Raw genomic sequence first — 19,886 nt, 5'->3', positions numbered from 1 at the left:
GTCAGTTAAGCGCCCAACTCTTGATTTCAGCTCAGGTCCTGATCTCACAGTTCATGAGACTGAGCCATGTACCAGGCCCCGTGCTGAGTGTGAAACCTGCTTGGGATTCTCTCTCTCCCTCTGCCTCTCCCACCTTTAAAAACAACAACAAAAGAAAAAAACCAAAACAAACAAAAAAACAAAAAAAAAAGATTTTAGTCTTAAAAGCAAGTGCTTCACTTATTAATAAAATATTTGTAAAGAATCTGTTGGATTACTGATGACAAGTAATTCATACACATGCTTTTATTGGATTCTCACTGTTTCTCTGAATAGCATAAGGCAAATAATATAATCTCACTCTGGAGAGGAGTGAGACACAGAGAAATAAAATGACTTATCTAGTCAGTCAGATGATACTAGAGGAGACTCAATTTTTATCTTTAATGCCAAACCTCATTCTCTTCCGGCTTCGCTCTGTGGTAGCATTCTAAAGGATTCTGACTGTTCCAGCCAGGTCAGTGAATGTTGATTTGGTTCTTTTTTTTTTTTTTTTTTTTTTTTTTTTTTAAATTTTTTTTCAACGTTTATTTATTTTTGGGACAGAGAGAGACAGAGCATGAACGGGGGAGGGGCAGAGAGAGAGGGAGACACAGAATCGGAAACAGGCTCCAGGCTCTGAGCCATCAGCCCAGAGCCCGATGCGGGGCTCGAACTCACGGACCGCGAGATCGTGACCTGGCTGAAGTCGGACGCTTAACCAACTGCGCCACCCAGGCGCCCCCTGTTGATTTGGTTCTTAAGAGAGAACCAACCACATGTTCAGGACTGTGTAGATATTGTAAGGGAAGCATAGAATATATTCTTTATTCTCTAGAGGTTTAAAACATAACTGGATATTTGTACAAAAGGAAGTGGAAGGATGGTGGTAGAGAACGTTCCACAAAAGTACAGGAATCTAGAGGCTATTTTTCATGTACTTACTTTTTTTTTTTTCTTTTTCCTTGATCAGCTTAACTACTGCTATGCATAGTAACATGGGTGAATCTCACAAATGTATATAGTTAAAGAAGCCAGGCACATGAAAGTGTATTTTGTACACTTCTACTTATAAGAGATTTCAAACCATGCCAAACTAACTGAGGGTGGGAGAAGTTATAATAATGGTTAACTTTGGAGAAATGTTGACTAGAAGACATTAAAAGAGAGGCTTCTACTTGCGGGTAATATTCTATATCTGAACCACATCAGTGGCTATATGAGTGTATTGTTTTATAAAAGTTCATTAGGGATATATTTAAGAATTATGCACTTTAGCCTATGCACACTTTATTTTTAAAAATTTTACAAAAGCATATTTATTTTTTTAAACTTTTTTAATGTTTATTTTTGAGAGAGAGAGAGAGAGAGAGCAGGGGAGGGGTACAGAGAGGGAGACACAGAATCGGAAGCAGGCTCCAGGCTCTGAGCTGTCAGCACAGAGCCTGACACGGGGCTTAAACCCACAAACTGTGAGATCATGACCTGAGCTGAGGTCAGACGCTCAACTGACTGAGCCACCCAAGCACCCCAACAAAAGCTTATTTTTTAAAGTAAATCTAAAAAATCTCAAGGTAGACTGGTTTAAGAAAAGAATAACATTTATAATTGATCAATATCGGGAATAAAAAAGGGGACATCACATAGTTCTAAAGTCATTAAAAATAGTAAAGAAATGAATATTTTTTTATCAATAACTTTGGTAAATTAGATGAAATGAACAAATTTCTGGAGAGAAATAAATTTGTGAATCACCGTAACTGACACACACACACACAAAATAGAAAACTTTGATTGTCCTAAATTTATTAAAAAACTGAATTCATATCTAAGAAGTCTCTTTTATAAATATAACTTTATGCCTAGATGGCCTCAATGACAAATTTTATCCAATACTTAAGAAATTAAAAATGTCAATGTATAGGCATAGCTTGGAGATACCGTGGCAGTTCCAGAACACCAAAATAAAAGAAATATCGCCATAAAATGAGTCAAATGAATTTTTCATTTTCCCGGAACATATACAAATTATGTTTTCATCCAGCATCCAAGCTTTCAGCGAGTCATAGTCTTTTTGCTGGTGGAGGGTCTTGCCTTAATGTTGATTGATGACTGCTGACTGATCAGGGTGATAGTTACTGAAGGTTGGGGTGATTGTGATCATTGCATAAGATAAGACAACAATGAAGTTGGCCACATTGATTGACTCATCATCTCACAATTTCCCTGTAGCATGTGATGCTGTTTGATAGCATTTTACCACAGTAGAACTTCTTTCAAAATTGGAGTTTATCCTCTGCTTTATCAACTAAATTTATTTACTATTCTAAATCCTTTGTTGTCATTTCAACAATCTTCACAGCACCTTCATCAGGAGTAGTGAACAAACCATCTCAACAAACCACTTCTTTGATCATCCATAGGAATCAATTCCTCGACTTTTCAAGTTATATCAGGAGATCACAGCAATTCAGTCACATCTTTAGGCTCCACTTCTAATTCTGGTTCTCTTGCTTTCCACCACATCTGCAGGTACTTCCTCCACAGGAGTCTTGAACCCCTCAAGTCATTCATGAGGGTGGGAATCAACTTCTTCTAAACTCCTGTTAATGTTGCTATTTTGATCTCTTCCCATGAATCACAAATGTTCTTAATGGTATCTAGAATGGTGAATCCTTTCCAGAAGGTTTTCATTTACTTTGCCCAGATCTACCAGAGGAATCACCATCTATGGCAGCTATAGCCTTACAAAGTGTATTTCTTAAATAATGGGACTTTAAAGTCAAAATCATTCCTTAATCCATGGGCTACAGAGTGGACGTTGTGTTAACAGAAATGAAAACAACATTAACATTGTACATTTCCATTAGATCTCTTGAGTGACTAGGTGTATTGTTAATAAGTAGTATTTTGAAGGGAATATTTTCTTCTGAGCAGTAGGTCTCAGAAGTGGGTTTAGAATATTCAGTAAACCATGTTGTAAACAGATGTGCTGTCATGCAGGCTTTGTTGTTGCACTGTTAGAACACAGGCAGAGTACATTTGGCATAATTTTTAAGGGCCCTGGGATTTTCAGATGGTAAATTAGCATTGGCTTCAACTGAGTCACCAGCTGCATTAGTCCTCAACAAGAGAGTCAGCCTGTCCTTTGAAGATTTGAGGCCAGGCTTTGACTTCTTTCTAGCTATGAAAGTCCTAGATGGCATCTTCTTCCAATAGAAGGCTGTTTCATCTACATCAAAAATCTGTTGTTTAGTGTAGCCATCCTCATTAATTATCTTAGCTAGATCTTTGGATAACTTACTGTTTCAGCTTGCACTTTTATGTCGTGGAGATGGCTTCTTTCCTTAAATCTCAGAAACCAACCTCTGCTAACTTCCTACTTTTCTTTTGTAGTGTCTTCACCTCTCTCAGCCTTTGCAGAATTTAAGAGAGTTGGGCTTTGCTCTAGATTATGCTTTGGCTTAAGGGAATGATGTGGCTAGTTTAATCTTTTATCCAAAAGATCAACTAAAACTTTCTCCATTTCAGCAATAATGCTGTTTTGCTTTCTTATCATTCACATGTTCCCTGGAGTAGGGCTTTTAATTTCCTTCAAGAACTTTTCCTTTGTAATCACAACTTGGCCAACTGTGCAAGAGGCTTTGCTTTCAGCCTATCTTGGTTTTTAGAATACCTTCCTCACCAAGTTTAATCATTTCTATTTTTTAATTAATTAATTAATTAATTAATTTTCATTTTAGACAGAGAATGCAAGCTGCACAGAGGGGCAGAGTGCCCAAGAGAGAATCTTAAATAGGCTCCATGCTCAGTGTGGAGCCCAGTGTGGGGTTTGATCCCATGACCCTGGGATCAAGAGTTGGAGGCTCAACCAACTGAGCCACCCAGGTGTCCCTCTAGTGTTCAATTTAAAGTGAGACACATGAAACTCTCCCTTTCGTTTGAACATTTAAAGGCCATCGTAGGTTTATTAATTGGCCAACTGTCAATGTTGTTGTGTCTCAAGGTATAATAGGAAGGCCCAAGGAGAGGGAGAAAGATGGAGGAATGTCAGAACAGGTACATTTATAGATTAAGTTCGCGGTCTCATATGGGCACAATTTGTAGTAACCCAAAAGAATAATAGTAGTAACACCAAAGATCAATGATCACAGATCACCATAATGAATACAATAATGAAGAAATTTGAAATGTTGTGAGAATTACCAAAATATGACACAGAGACACGAAGGGAACAAATGCTGTTGGAAAAATGGTGCCAAAAGATTTGCTCAATGTAGGGCTGCCACAAAAACCTTCAATTTGTAAAAAATGCAATATTTTCAAAGCACAATAGACCAAAGTGCAACAAAATGAGATATGCCTTGCTTTTAAAATACAGCTCAAATGAAGGAAAGTGTTTGTCTCTAAACATTTTATTAGTAGTAGTATTGATATTCCATTATATCTCACAAGATAATTGGCTACTTGTGATTTGTAACTTTATTAAAAGGCACCAACAAACATTTTACCTTTGATTTGTGTGTTAATCACGCACCTGAATGTGAAGTTATGATCAATAATTTTTGAATATTTTTTATCTTTGGTAATTTTTAATAGATTCCTAAGATATGAACTTGGTATATGAATAGGAATTATAGAGATCACTATCTTATGAAAAATATATCCCACCACCTGAAAAATGAATATAGCGTTTGCTAAAACAGGTAAAAAAAGGTATTATGCCTAAGTCCTTCTATGTTTTTGCTCTCTTTTTAATCTGCATAGAATTGAGCAACCTTGTGCAATCATGGTAATTTCTTGGAAACGGAAGTTAGTCTGTTACATGATATAATTCTGTTCATAGCTATAGTTGTATTCTGAAACACAATTAACTTGAGAATACTGCAAGAGAGGTATGGTTTCAAAATATCTTTGAACCTAGGAGAAAATCAGAATGGACCAAAGATAATTAGTTGTGCCAGGATAGAGAAGTAATTGGTTTAAGAAATTAAGCAGTGAAAGCAAATAGGGTATATTTCAAGCTATAGGCAACTCTAACCATAAGCATAAAAATAGAAGTGTTAGTTTGAATGTGAATTTTTATACTTATAATAGCTGTGTCTACATTAAATGGACGTTCATTGCTATACTTGAGAAAAAGAGGGAAATCTTTGCCTCTGTATCGCAAATCTCATCAAATAGAACAGAGTTTTTACAAATAATAGAAAAGAATAACAGAAAACCAAGTATTTTAGGAACTAAAATTCAGGGGACTGAAGAGGTAGCATAGACCATGTATAGATGAAAAAATACCCATATCTATTATGGAGTCTCCTGATAATAACTTTAAAGGACAGACTATGTGCCAGTCACTCATATGTGTTGTCTGTAATTTAATAATCATCACAAGCACCCTGTGTGATAGGAACTTTTATTGTCATTATCTCCATTGTAGAGAAAATGTAACTGACTTGCCCAGCATCATCTAACGAGGAAGTTGTGAAGCTTGGATATGAATCTTAATACTACAGATCCAAAGTCCGTATGGTTACCACTAGGCTTTCTTTTCTTACATCTTCCTTTTATCTTTCTGTGCAATGAGTAAGGGGTTTTCTCAAAGAGCATACTCTAAAGATCCAGAGTCTAGCTGAGGCCGTGGATGGAGGATAGGGAAGGGAATTCTGCACCAGGGGTGGAAGCTAAAGGCTCTTCTGACAATTAATGTGTTTATCTCTTCTGGGCATTAGGGTCAAGATGGGAGGAATGGGTTAACCTGTTCCAAAGTCAGCCAGAAAAAAATACACCTCATAATTTATATGGATTTGCTATGAGGACAATATGGAGGATTATAGTTCTAAACTGACATGATCAAGTAGGTAGGTACTATCTAAGGCAAAGACATATCCAAAATGGAAAGAAAGCATTGCCTTACTTACACTCTTTGCACTATATTCTAGCCATTTACACCGACTTATGTGGGACAAGTACAGTGTTAGAAGATACAACAGGGATGTATCTCTAGAGATTTTGAAGGCAAATGAGAAAATTAAGATCTTAAACTCTGGAAGGAATTTGTAATGTTATAAAAACTGATTTCTGTATAATGGTTTATAACAATAGATTCATGGCCGGGAGAAAAACACATCTTCATGAATATGGCTTATATTTTGCATTTGGTAGCAAAATCACTAAAAACAATAAAATGGACTTATTCATTATTTATTCCCAGGGTCAAGTACAATGCATGATACAAAGTACATATTCAAACTATCTGGCTTACCAACTCATGGAAATAGTGAATAAAATGGTGGCTGCCAGGGACTGGGGTGAGAGGGGGCATGAAATGGGAAGATGTTAGTGAAAGGGTACAAATTTCCAGTTATAAGATGAATAAACTCTGGGGATCTAATGTATAGCCTAGTGACTATGTTAACAATACTATATTACATACTTAAAAGTTGTTAAGAGAGTAGATCTTAAGTGTTCTCACCACACACACACACACACACACACACACACACACACAAATGGTAATTATTTGAGATGATACAGGAGTTAACTAACCTTACTGTGGTAATCATTTAGCAATATATACATATATCAAATCATCATGCTATATACCCTAACTTTATTCAAATTTATATGTCGATTATATTTCAATAAGGCTGGAAAAAATAAAATATAAAATAAAAAAAATAAAATAAAAATAAAGTAAAATATAAAACATATATCTGGCTTAAAATGCTTAATGTAGTAAGAGATGAAAAAATAAATTGATTTACAGATTGAAGCCAGTAATTCTTGGAAAGCAGATTCAACAAAACAAAACAAAACACAAACAAAACTCATGTCTTTAGAAGGGTAGAGGCCAGTCATATTTCCTTCATATTAAGTACAGCAAATATTTGATAAATACATGTTTTATAATCCATACTGCTATGAAACCCACCAGCAAAATTGAGTATGTCTTGTAAAACTATTGAAATTGTGGAGAGAACTGGGGGAGGAAAAAAAATTCATGAAGGAATGTAAATGGAAAGAGTAGAAAATCTATAGAGAAGAGAATTTAGTAGAGTATTATTGCTGGCAGGCCTGCTGTAATTTCCCCATGACTTTGTTCAGAAATGCAGAACCCCAGGCACCAATTTAAACCTATTGAATCAGAACATGCATTTCAACAAGATCCCAGGGTGATTTATATGCCCATTTACTTTTGATAAGCACTGAGCTAAAGACATCAAGCCTTTTGTCAAACAATTCTGTAAGAATCCTAAAGCCATTGCTTAACTCCCAACTGAGGAAGCAAACCCTTCTTGTTTGTCTTACTACCTCACATCAATCCAGAGAGGAGAATGACAAAATATCTGAATCTAATTTACCCTGGGTCATTGGCTTCTAATGGCTAAATGGAAAAATCAGATAAATTTGGGGGACTTTTTAAAATTTCTCAGTGATCAGTACCCCAAATGATTGCTGTTGTCTCAGACTACAGAGTTTTTCAGACTCCAAAGATTGAGTTGTGGATTTTGATCAATTTCTGGATGAGGGTTGTTTTAGTTTAAGCATCTGGTGAAGCAATCTGAAAGACCTTTCTTTATTAGGAAAAGTTAGTTGCAAAAAAAGCTAGTGAGAGACTTAAAGGTGTTATTTGCAATGGGCATAGAACAAGAACTATGGCTTGTTGCTTTTTGCCTGAAAGTAGAAGTTGCTTAGAGGGAAATTCCCAGTTGTAATTGAATGCCATCCATAATGTCCTTTAAGCAATTTAGTTTTTGAAATTTGTGACAAATTTTATTTCTTATTATTTATGAATTGTATCACTGTTAATGAAGATTATTTTGAATATTGAAAGGAGAGTCTTATGTGTCTTGAAGAATAAGAAAAATTTGTTTTTTTCATTCCACTTAGAAATAAAGTGACTGACTTTTAATTTATCTTTAGTTAAGTGTCATAGATATATAAATAAAATAGATTTCTTTTTTCCCTGAGGCTTGCTTAAGTCAAGGTCAAAGAGAGAGTGAAAGAGAGAGAGAGAGAGAGAGAGAGAGAGAAAGGAAAAAGCTGTATTCCTCCCTTTTTTTTTTTTTTGATCTGGTGAAAGCCCCAAAATGAAATTAATATTGATTTACACTAAGAAAGGACAGATGCTTTAGGTGAGTATATATGTTTATAATAGGTCTATTATTAATAGATGGTAAATACAGGCACATCACTAGAAAGTGGAATTATGACCCAGCCACAGAAAGAAGAAAGCAGGAATTTAATTTTGTAAGGCTTCAGGTCATACTAAACGAAATTGTTTTTCTCAACAATAATTCAGACAACGTAATTACTATGACTAATGGTATCACATACATGATTTTGTCTGTATGTGCACAATCTAGACACTGACTTTATCTATAGCCATCTATGGTAGGCAGAATACCTCTGGAGATGCCCACGCCTTAATCCTTGGATGGCAAAGGGTAAATAAGGTTGTATCTGGAATGAAGATTACTAATAAACCGACACTAAATAGGGAGATTATCCTACATTATACAGGTGGGCGTAATACAATCCCAACGATACTTACAAATGGAAGTGGGAACTAGAAGTGAGAACCCAAGAGATAGCAGCACAGAAAGGACTCCACTCACATGCTGGTTTTGAGGATGGAGGAAGAGGGCCATGAGCCAAGGAAGGTGGGCATCCATTAGAAGTTGGAAAAAGCAAGAAAATGGATTTTCCCCTAAAGCCTCCAGAAAGGAACACCCTGTTAATACTTAGATCTTAGCCTTGTGAAATCTATGTTGAATGTCTGATATTCAGAATTAAAAGATTTAAATAAATGTGTTGTGTAAGCAGTTAACTGCATGATACTATCACAGCAGCAATATAAAATGAATACACCCTCTTACCATGGCTCCTACTCCCATGATAAAATAATACCTACCAGGTAGTATATATTGAGCACCTTCACTGTGCTAGGAACCTAAAATCTATCATTTTAGTTCTCACAAATCTCTGCTAAAAATATCCTAAATTTATGAAGAAATTGAGCCTATGTAAATTAAATTGTCATCTAGTAATAGTTGAGCAAAGATGTTAACATAGGTATTTCTAACTTCTTTCAAAGTCTGAAAATTTCTCTCTATACCCATTATTTCTTAATCTTGTTTTCGTTGAATTACTCGGACAACTGTATGAATCGTCACTAGATAAGAATTAAAATCAGGAACTGTGTGGTTACATATTATTATCTAGAAACAGTCCCTAAATTTCAGTAATTAATATGTTTATTTTTATAGTATTCAGTGACAAAAGTCTGTGTAGAAAGAAATGGAACAACTATGTACCCGTCCTTCAAAGGATACATTTAGGCTTTGGATACATGAATTATTATATGGGCTGAACCAAAATGATTCTTTCATGTTTTTAACAAATGACCAGAAAGGTCAAATTTATGGCCTAATGTTCTTTTATAAGAAGGAGAAATATTCTTTCCTACCTAATATAGTATGAATATATCTTCTTGGGAGATATCTACTAGTATATAATAATAATCTGTTGTTCTTTGTCAACAAGGTATCCCTCAAGCATTAGTTTATCTGCAATAGTACAGAAGCATTTCCTAGTATTCTTCTGTCTTCTGGTGTTATTACCTGGTAAGCCTGCAAACCTTGCTTTATAATCTGTGATGTTGCTCTGTATTTTCCCTTTATACTTTCTTGTTCCTTTGCTGGGGCTGGGGTGGGGGTCTGGCCAAGAGAAAGGTACCAATGCAGTTTTTATTTCTGCTGAAAGCAGTACAGAGAGCTGTGATTAAAACTCAAGCACTCATGTTTCCGAAAACATCACTGTTTTCCGACAGCTGACTCAAATAGCTCAGCAGGCACTTTCAATGCCATCTTGCCAGGTAGGCGATTTTCACTTGATATGTAATTCAGATCTTGGCCTCTCACTTCCTTAGCTGTCAAAATGCAGGCCTCGGAGTGCAGCAGATTGCTCAGTTGCTGGAGGGAAAGGATTGCCGCCCATTCTTCAACAGACCATTAAAGCTAGAGTCCCATCTGGTAGACTCAGTAGCTTTCTATGTTCCTTGTAGGAAGCAGGATGGGAGGACATTACGATGGTGGCAAAATTAATGAGGATTTAGTGAGGAGAATAAGCTTTTTAATGCTAATTCAGAACTAACTACAAATGTTTATTTCTGCTACCTAAATAAAATAAAATAAAATTTTAGAATGAATTGAAATTTAAATTAAATTCTTATTCTTACTCTTGAACACATACACTTAAAGAATATGTTTATGGTGGCTATTTTTTTTCTACTATTTTTTAGGCCAAAAGAAACATGTGTTATATATTTTTTTCCAATAACTTGGATTCAAAGAGTCTCTTTCTATTTGACTCTAGAAAGTTAAAATTTATTATTCAAATGCAAATGTTTTATAACTGACATATATTTAAAAGTACATATAAAATGTTTAAAGTCTGTTTATGAGACTCAGGGAAGTGTTGAAATTTTTGAGTGTTAATAAGAAGTCCAAGAAATACACCATCTCCTTCTGCCATGTAAAGACAGTAGTAATTATTATGTCCCATGATATGTTTATATAGGTATGATAAAACTCAAATCCTTCTTTTCACAAGATATTAACTATATTTGAAAATTAGCAATCTATTTTGGAAGATATACAAATTCTTCCAATCTCTGCTGCTCAAATTTATTTTTGAAAATGAAGAACCAACATTTGTAAGGTTCCATAATACACACATATCTTCAATTTACCAAATGTAATTTGTAAGAAAGGAATAACTATATCATCATATTTTAATATTGACTTTACCATATTTCAGAATAGTATTTTTTTCACATGTCTTGCCAAATCGGAATTTAAATACTCAAGACAAAGGTCTCACCCTGGTATCTTCCTAATTAAATGGTTTCCTTGTGTAAAGAGTCAAAAAGAAAAAAAGAAAGCACAACAATGTCTGTCCTGTTGCTCATGCATAAACATTTCTAGATCTCCCAGGCCCAAATACTTTTGAATCAGATAACAAGCTCCCACAGCTGTGTGCTATTTTGTCCACATTCTTCTTGGAAATTACCACTTCATCACCAGCGTCTTCTTGGAAATTCTCCATCATTAAGTCCTCCTGGTGTTTATCTTGCTTGTTTTCAACCCAGGAACCATAGTTTTTGCCTAGCCTGGTTTGCACTATGGGTTTAAAACCTGATTGTGTACCTGCTGCCAGTCTGGCATCCTTCGGCACGTTGCACTGGCATTTGTTTCTCAGAGTTTCATGATGCATAATTCCAACTTTTGATGTTGTTCCACTGCCCAAGTATCTGAGGACACTCTACGTCCAGACCCTTCATGTCTGGTGTGAAGAAACAATGTACTGAAAATGCATGTTGATGTTTTCATTTGCCTTATTGACTTTGTGAGTAAAGTGGGAAATAATGCTAATGTACTGTTGCTAGGAGGATGTTTGGGGGCGGGGGTGGGGTGGTAACACAGGAAATACCTCAAGAGAGATTCAATGTTCAGGTTAGGAGACCCTTTCTTTCAAAGACAACAGAGTACAACACCATCATTCCTAGGGGCAAAGGGAGAGCAGATTTTTTTCAGGATACCTATGCAGAGAAAGGGTACAAATTTGCAAATGAAAAGGCTATTCTTGCAATAATGAGACAGGCAGACAGTAGGTGATTTTTTACACCTAAAAGCAGGACATTGTAGGGGCCAAGGGTAGTCTGCCTCAAGATGGGCCACTTTCACATGAATGCTATTTTGAGTTAAAAGCAATCAAAACCCAGCAGCTTCAGAAGATCTTTACCTTCCCTTCAACTTCTGCTTATACCAGGAAGAGTGTTATTAACAGAGATTTCTCTTTGCCTAAGAAACTTATCTAACAGGGCAAACTTTGTTTTCCAAATGTCTCCTTTCACCTTCTTGCTAATGATCTTTCTCTACTTTGTATTCTCAGACCCCTACACCTTTCCTTGGCTCTTATAAACCTCAAGTTGCCTGAATGTCTTTGGAATTTCCATGTCTGTGTGGATTCCTTATACATATGCTACTAAATTTGATTTTCTTATGTTGCTATGTCTCCTCAGTTTGATTCTTAGTTCAGGTAGAATGATCTTGAAAGATTAAAGAAATTGTTCCTCCCCTATAACATAATCATGGAGATTTAAGGTCTTGAAACACAGACCAAAAACTAGTAATGACAACACTGAAAGAAAGAATTACCAGTCAAGGAGTGGAAGGTTTGAGGCAACAAAAAGGAATATATAGTTCCTGGAAGAATGAAAAATTGGATGCAGTTTTTTATGTATATTGGTTACAGTTCTGAACTAAAAAAATCACACAATTTTATAACCAGAATTCCACAGTATATCCTTTATGGGTTTTGTATATAATTATGCTAAAACTATAGAATTTACACTCTAAATTGTTAGATTCTGTCACTTTCAACCAATCTTTTTTTTTAATGTTTATTTATTTATTTATTTTGAGACAGAAGGGGGGGAGGGCATGTGTGGGTGGGGGACAGACAGAAATAGAGGGAGAGAGAAAGAATCCCAAGCAGGCTTCATGCTGTCAGTGCAAAGCCCAATGTGGAGCTTGATCCAATACTGTGAGATCATGACCTGAGCCAAAATCAAGAGTTGGATGCTCAGCTAACTGCGCCACCCAGGTGCCCCTCAACCAATTCTTTTCTTGTCACCAAGTAAGTTGTAGTATTCTGTAGCATGTGTATGTGCCTTAGGAGTTCCTTCTAGGGGATCACAGATCAGATTCCAGTATTCACTGTTGGAGGTGAGGGAGAACAGCAAAAATGAGCAAAGAAACATAGATAAATGCCATTCCTAAGAGAAAGCTGACTTTTAAAAAGCTTAATTTTCTTTGTGTCTAGGACACAGTGAGAAGGGAATAATCCATATTCTGCTGTCAATATAGCATCACCTTTACACAACAACAGTAACCTTGCAAGCCCATGAAGATGAAAACCATGGGAGGGTAGCTTCACATACACTTTGTAACATAGTGTGGTTGGGAAGAATTTGGGCTGTGGGGTGACGCTGCCTGGGTTGGAAACCAGGGGTCAATTGCTTTTATTTTTGTCATTAGTGAGGATAACTTCCATCTAGTTTTGTTGTAGATGCTGTCTGTCTGTTTATTTTCTCAGGGCTATTGGAAAGATTCAAAAAGTATCTCTCCACAGTAGCTACCAGCTACTCTTCCTAGAATCGTCTTTGTTCTTTTTTGAAAAGAAGAAATTGTCCTTCTTAGATACATTCTTTTTTTTTTTTTTTTTGTCTAAGAGAACATAGCATGTTGCTTGTTTTAAGAAATAAATGGGGAAGGGGATGTTAAGTTCGGAAACCAGCAATTTTTAACGATATTTAGGTTTCTATCTCAAAAACTTGTATGTGAATGTGCACATGCCCTGTCTAGTTGCTTTTGAAAGGTAAGAGTCTAGGACCTGTGTGACAGCAAGCTTTTGTCTGGGGTCCCATGACGACTTCCTCAGGTAACAGAAGCCACAGTCAGAGTTGCCTTGCTATGCTGGGCCACATAGTACCATCACACAGTGTCACCTATGTGTTAGACAAGAGAGTATGTCACAAACTTTTGAATTTACTTATTCTCTTTCACCTCAGAAGGAACTTAAAATACTCGAATGCAAAAGATTGTGATGATATATCATTATAGAAATTATTCTGAGTTTAGATATCTGTTTACAGATATATTATAATGGATATAACAGATACATGGTAACTCTTGAACACCATAGGGGTTAGAGGCGCTGACATCACACATGATTGAAAGTCCACACATAACTTTTGACTTCCCCCAGATTTAACTACTAACACCTACTGTTGGCTGGAAAGCATTCCAATAAAATAAACAGTTGATTAACACACATGTATTATACATTGTATTCTTACAATAAAGTAAGCTAGAGAAAAAGTATTAGTAAGAATATCATACGGAAGAGAAAATACATTTATAGGACTGCAATTTAATATTGAAAATCATGTACGTACAAGTGCACCTGCATAGTTCAAACCTGTGTGGTCAAGGGTCAGTTGTATTAAAATCTGTAAACATGCATTATTCAGATAAAAATGCCCTGCCATATTCTCTTGTCTTTGGAATAAAAACATCAAATAGAAAGTAACAACAAAAAATTCAACAACAAGGAAATGAGAATGATTATGAATTTATAATAACAAAGAAGACCCAAGACCAAAAGGGCTACTGAAAGAGCTTGTAAAACCTACACCCCATAACATAAATCTCTCATAAATGATCATGGATTATCAACAGTATGGAGCTTTAGATTAGTGCTTTTTTAGTTTTGTTTGTCCTTACAGTGGTAACAGAGGTAATTTTCTATTGAATTAAAATAAGCTGTAGGCACTTCTTCACGGATCATAGTACACTTTAATAATCGGGTCTATTATTGTAAACAGGGGGAGAGTGATTCTTCCAGATGACAAACTTGATGCATCCCTTGGTGCTCATTTACAGTGGTTAAATGGGATTTAGTGAATTGTTAACAAACGTATAATTTGTATAAATGTATTTTATTGCCACTTTTGAGAAAAAAAAATTTCTATAAATTAAATTTCTAATATTTAATCTCCCCTAATTCAAATATTACTTTGTCAGTAATTAACTCAAATAGAAATGAGCCAGGTAAAAATGAGATAGCTTTGATGCATAATAGAAAAGGACCTACTAAACAACATAGCATGCTATACTTAAAAATATAGTGAGCTTCCTTTTCCCAGAAGCATTAAAGCATGGCTGAGAAATGACAAGAATGTAGAAATGATTCACACATCTGATAGAAGCTTGGACAACATACCTTATATTACATGCGAATCTGGAATGCCAGCATTTCATGGCCATATTTGAATCCATATCAAGATTGTATGTCTAGGGCAGTGCTATGTATTTTACTAATATGTTATAAATGCAAAGTTACTTCTTTGCCATAAATGTAATACATATAAAGTAAGGCATTCACATCGTAAAAAAAGCTCAAGTAATAAAAAGTATTAAGCAAAAATGAATTATCTGTCCCTTACCTTCATTCTCATCTCCTCAATATCAGATCTCACCATCAATGTTTCATATTTTTAGTTAACCCAAATCAGAATATGTTTATGTCTATAGTCTTTACTATATTTAGACACTATGGATTTCCTTCCAATAAAAATAATGAATTTGTAACTATTACTTGTATACTGTTCCCAATCTTGCATTTAAGTTGTTGTAATTTAGTTCTTCTATTTGCTACCTTCTGTTCCAGTTCTAACCTATAGTTAGTGTTCCATCAATTTTAAACAAACTTCACTCTCCACCTTCACACTTGAATAAATAAACACCTTAACTTCCTTCTTTTACTTGTACACCAACAAAGCGTATAGTATTTATATTCTACTCTGTTACCGTAATGAATTCTTCTGTGCTTTGCCTACAGATTCTAGAAATTGAAATTCAATAAATTCTGATTTCAATTTGGTGTTTATTTACACATCATACACTGGCACTACATAAAGTGATTGGACAGGGAGAAAAAAAATTAGGCAATCTATGTGCCATTCAAAGGAGAATGTTGCAAGTTTCAATGCCACATAGATTTATTTATCCTTACAATTCCTCAAAATAATGCTGATTTGGGAGATCCAAGTTCCCCAACACTCACTATAATCAATAATATTTTTATTTTTCATGGGAAGCAAATTAGATTGGAGCTGAAAACTTCATATTTTTTAATATGTCACAGTGAAACTGCCTCTCTTCCAGAAGAAACATTACATATTTGTAATGAGGGGGTAATAAGATAAAAAGTATGTGGAAATCATGTAAAACATCTTATTTTATCCAAATGTTATATTTGTGTTCTTTTAAATTTTCCTGTTAAAGAATAGAGAGGGATCTGCACAGTGACACTGTCTCAAATGAGGTCATAGAGTTATGATTGGATATTATGGCTCATAATTTATGCCCCAGGGAGTAATAAAAGATTAGAATAATTTCTCCATTTTCAAGAGTTCCCTGTAGATCACACAAAGCTTTATGACAAGGCAAGTGTAAACCCTTTGGTGTCCTTTTAAGACCAAGTGAGCCTTGCCATTTAGTGCATTTTCCTTAGATAACAAGGTATCAAATAATACAGATAGTATCGTAATGTTGCCTGACATTTGTGGCTAAAACTGTCATGTTCACTTACATCCATGTGTTTCTGCAGTTTGGCCATGGAACTGTATGGAAGATAGATAGAAGTGATGGCTACCACTTCTAGGACAGGCCCCTACAATGTCCTGCACATTCTATTTTCCACATTGGTCACCAAAAATCAAGAACCCTGAAACTTCAGAACCTCATGATGGAAGGAGTGTGGTTCTCAAGGTCAGTCTTTGCAAGAAGGCACACAGAAGGACAACCTGACCAACATTCATCTGTGATAAAACCAAGACATAAATGTTCATTATGTTAAAAGTCATGAAACCACAGGGTTTATTATGGTGGCTTATGCCAGGCTATTCTGATTTGTGTCTCCTTGTTTTACGAAGAAACAATGGTACACTGGACTCATCTCTGTTTCTTGGTGTCTTGGAATATCTATCATGTTTATGAAATAAATAAATAAATAAATAAATAAATAAATAAAACATAAGTCAGAAAAGTTAGTTTACCCCAGTTGTAATGCCAATTTAATTTGGACCAAACCTTATGGAATCTTATCTGGAGTTTGTATAATTTTTTCACTCTTTATTAACAAAATACACTATGATTTCTTCATTATATTGTTAAGATATTCTATTTTCTTTTTAAAAACTTTTAACATTTATTCATTTTTGAGAGAGAGAGAGAGAGAGAGAGAGAGAGAGACAGAATCCAGAGCAGGCTCCAGGCTCTGAGCTGTTAGCACAGAGCCAGATGCAGGGCTCGAACCCACAGACAGCAAGATCGTGACCTGAGCTGACGCTGGACGCTTAACCAACTGAGCTATCCAGGCACCCCAAGATATTCTATCTTCTTAATTATAAGGTTTAATAGAATTCACCTCCTTCCTGAAAGCATACTTTTTTGAGCCTTTATAATCTGTAGGATTTCACTAGAATTTAGACCAATTGATTTTTAGTTGTTCTACATCTGCCGAATGGCTGTCCTTCCAAGCTTTCTTTTCACACGTTAGATCCTCTGTTTCCACACATACTGTGCTTTTTTCTCTAGGTATTCTTTTGTATTTTTTCCTAGATAATATATGTAATTTTTAAGAAATTATTCAAAGAAGATAAACTTTTTTGACACTTTGTATTTCTGAAATTAGTGTATTTCTGAATTTTTTTTTGTTTAATTTCAGAGAGAGAAAGTAAGAGAACACAAGTGGGAGAAAGAGGCAGAGGGGGAAGGGGAGGGAAAGGAGGGGTGAGAGAGAGAGAGAGAGAGAGAGGGAGGGAGGGAGGGAGAAAATCCTAAGCAGGCTCCACTCTGAGAGTGGAGCCCAATGTGGAACCCGATCCCACAACCCTGGGATCACAACCTGAGCCGAAATCAACAATCCAACACTCAACTGATTGAGCTACCCAGGTGCCCCGAAAGTGTTTGTTTTCTTAAAGTGAATATCTCCATCTGGCCTTTCCCATCTCCAATCAATTCAGAATTACTGAAATTTTATCCTGGCTTTTAAAGTATTTTTAAATATATAAACTTGCCCAAATCATCACTTTTTAGCATGTATTTAGAAATACTTCTTGGGATGCTTGGGTGGCTCAGTTGGTTAAGCATTGGACTCTTGATTTTGGCGCAGGTCATGATCTCACAGTTCATGAGATCAAGCCCCACATTGGACGTGGTGCTGTCAGCACTGACAATAGAGACTCTGTTTGGGGTTCTCTCTCCCCCTCTTTCTCGGCCCCTCCCCCACTTGTGCATACATGTGCATATACTCTCTCCAAAATAAATAAATAAACTTAAAAAATTAAAATAAAAATCTTTTATAAATAATTTTTTTTTGGAATAGCTCAAACTAAATTGATTTCACATTTTATCCATTCATCTATTTTTATTATATTTTAATTTTTCTTCTAATATTTAAACCTCAAATTCTGGGGCGGGGGGAAGCATAAGGGACATATGTGCCTGTGGAAAGGGTTCTCACAACACTGGATCATATCAGAACTTCCAGAAACTACACAAACTCTCAATCAATTGATACTATTGAATGTGGAGCATATGGTAAAGCGCAGGAGAAATTGACTCTTAGGTCCCATCTTTCTTCCTGGAATCTCCCATTGATACTAGATGCTCAATATATGCTCCCAATATTCAGAGATTTCTTTTTTTTTTTAGTGTTCGTTTTGAGAGAGAGGAGGGGGAGGGGCAGAATGGGAGGGGGAGAGAGAATCCCAATCAGGCTCTATGCCCAACAAGGAGCCCAATGTAAGGGGCTCCATCTCACAACTGTGAGATCACGACCTGAGCTGAAATCAACAATCAGTCACTTAACTGATTGAGTCACCCAGGTGCCCCCAATATTCAGAGATTTCTAAGTGAAAACTTTTGTTACCTCCATGATTATGCTTCTGAGCTGAGAGTATCTCCTGGGTAACACTGTTCAATTTTGCCATATACATGCACATGTTTTTGCATTTGTATCTTAGAAATAACAAATAAGTTTCTATTTATAAGTTCTAACTAAGAACATATCTTATTACCTTTGTTATTCTGCATTTTTCTACAGTATCTAGCTTCAAATATGTGTCTACATTTATTTATGTATACTTATTTACATGTATTTATTTATAGAGAGACAAATCTGTTTATTTATATATAAACACTTTGATGACTGAGGAAGAAGAAACTATTTGACAGTCAGCAATGCTAACATGAAGTAAGGGAACTCTTTTACATGCCCTATAAGTGTTGGTTTGGTTTTTAACTGTATAGTGTAGTTCAGGCTTACAGTATGCTACTAGGCTCTATGAGTCACAAACTGCTGTTTCTTTTTTATTGATTTCTATGACATCATTCTCTCCATTCGTTCTTGCTTCTCACAACATCTCTGGATTTGGAGAGCATTGTCTGCCATCTGGTCTTGGTTGAGCCAGCTTCCTGGCTTGCTCTCATGGATGACTGTTAGCCTCCAACTTTTTTCTTATCTACATTTCTACAGTAGGTTCCATTAAAACAAGGGGTGCTAAAATTTCACATTTACATTAAGTAAAGTTATAAAAAAATAATCACTCTTATATCCCCATTGGGGAATGTGAATGTTATATTATAAAAACAAACAAACAAAAATTCCAAGAATCCCTTTTGCATTGACATTGTACATGGCTAGCAATTCGTAGTCAGCATTGTGGTATAAACAAGACACCTACATAGAAACAAAGAAACAAACAAGCACAGATATCTCACTGATATCTCTGGTCTTTGTCCTTTGTTGTGTGTGTATGTGTATGTGTGTGCCTTCAAATATCTCCCTCCTCTGAAGAGGGCTTATGATGGTAGGTAGATGGATCTTCAACAAATATTTGAAACTGATTAGCTGACTAAGAACATAATTTAGGTTATTTAAAGTCCATATGATGGTAAGCTCCAACATAAAGTTCATTTTATGAGGAGTTTCTACTTTGTACTTCTATGAGATAAAATATAGAATCATGAAGTAGAAAATAAGTGATGAAATCATTTTCACAAGCATGTACTTAAATAGAAATCCTATCCAGGTCAAGTTTCTCAGGTTCACAGATGACGGAAGCACCTGTTTATTTATAATAGTGCAAATGACATGTAAAATTTAAAGTGAAGACCTGTTGTAAAACAATCACAACTTAAAATATTCTTTTTACTAGTAACTGATACTTAATC

Source organism: Lynx canadensis, chromosome C2, assembly GCF_007474595.2.
Source record: "Lynx canadensis isolate LIC74 chromosome C2, mLynCan4.pri.v2, whole genome shotgun sequence".
Taxonomy (NCBI): domain Eukaryota; kingdom Metazoa; phylum Chordata; class Mammalia; order Carnivora; family Felidae; genus Lynx; species Lynx canadensis.
This window is presented reverse-complemented; position numbering follows the sequence as displayed.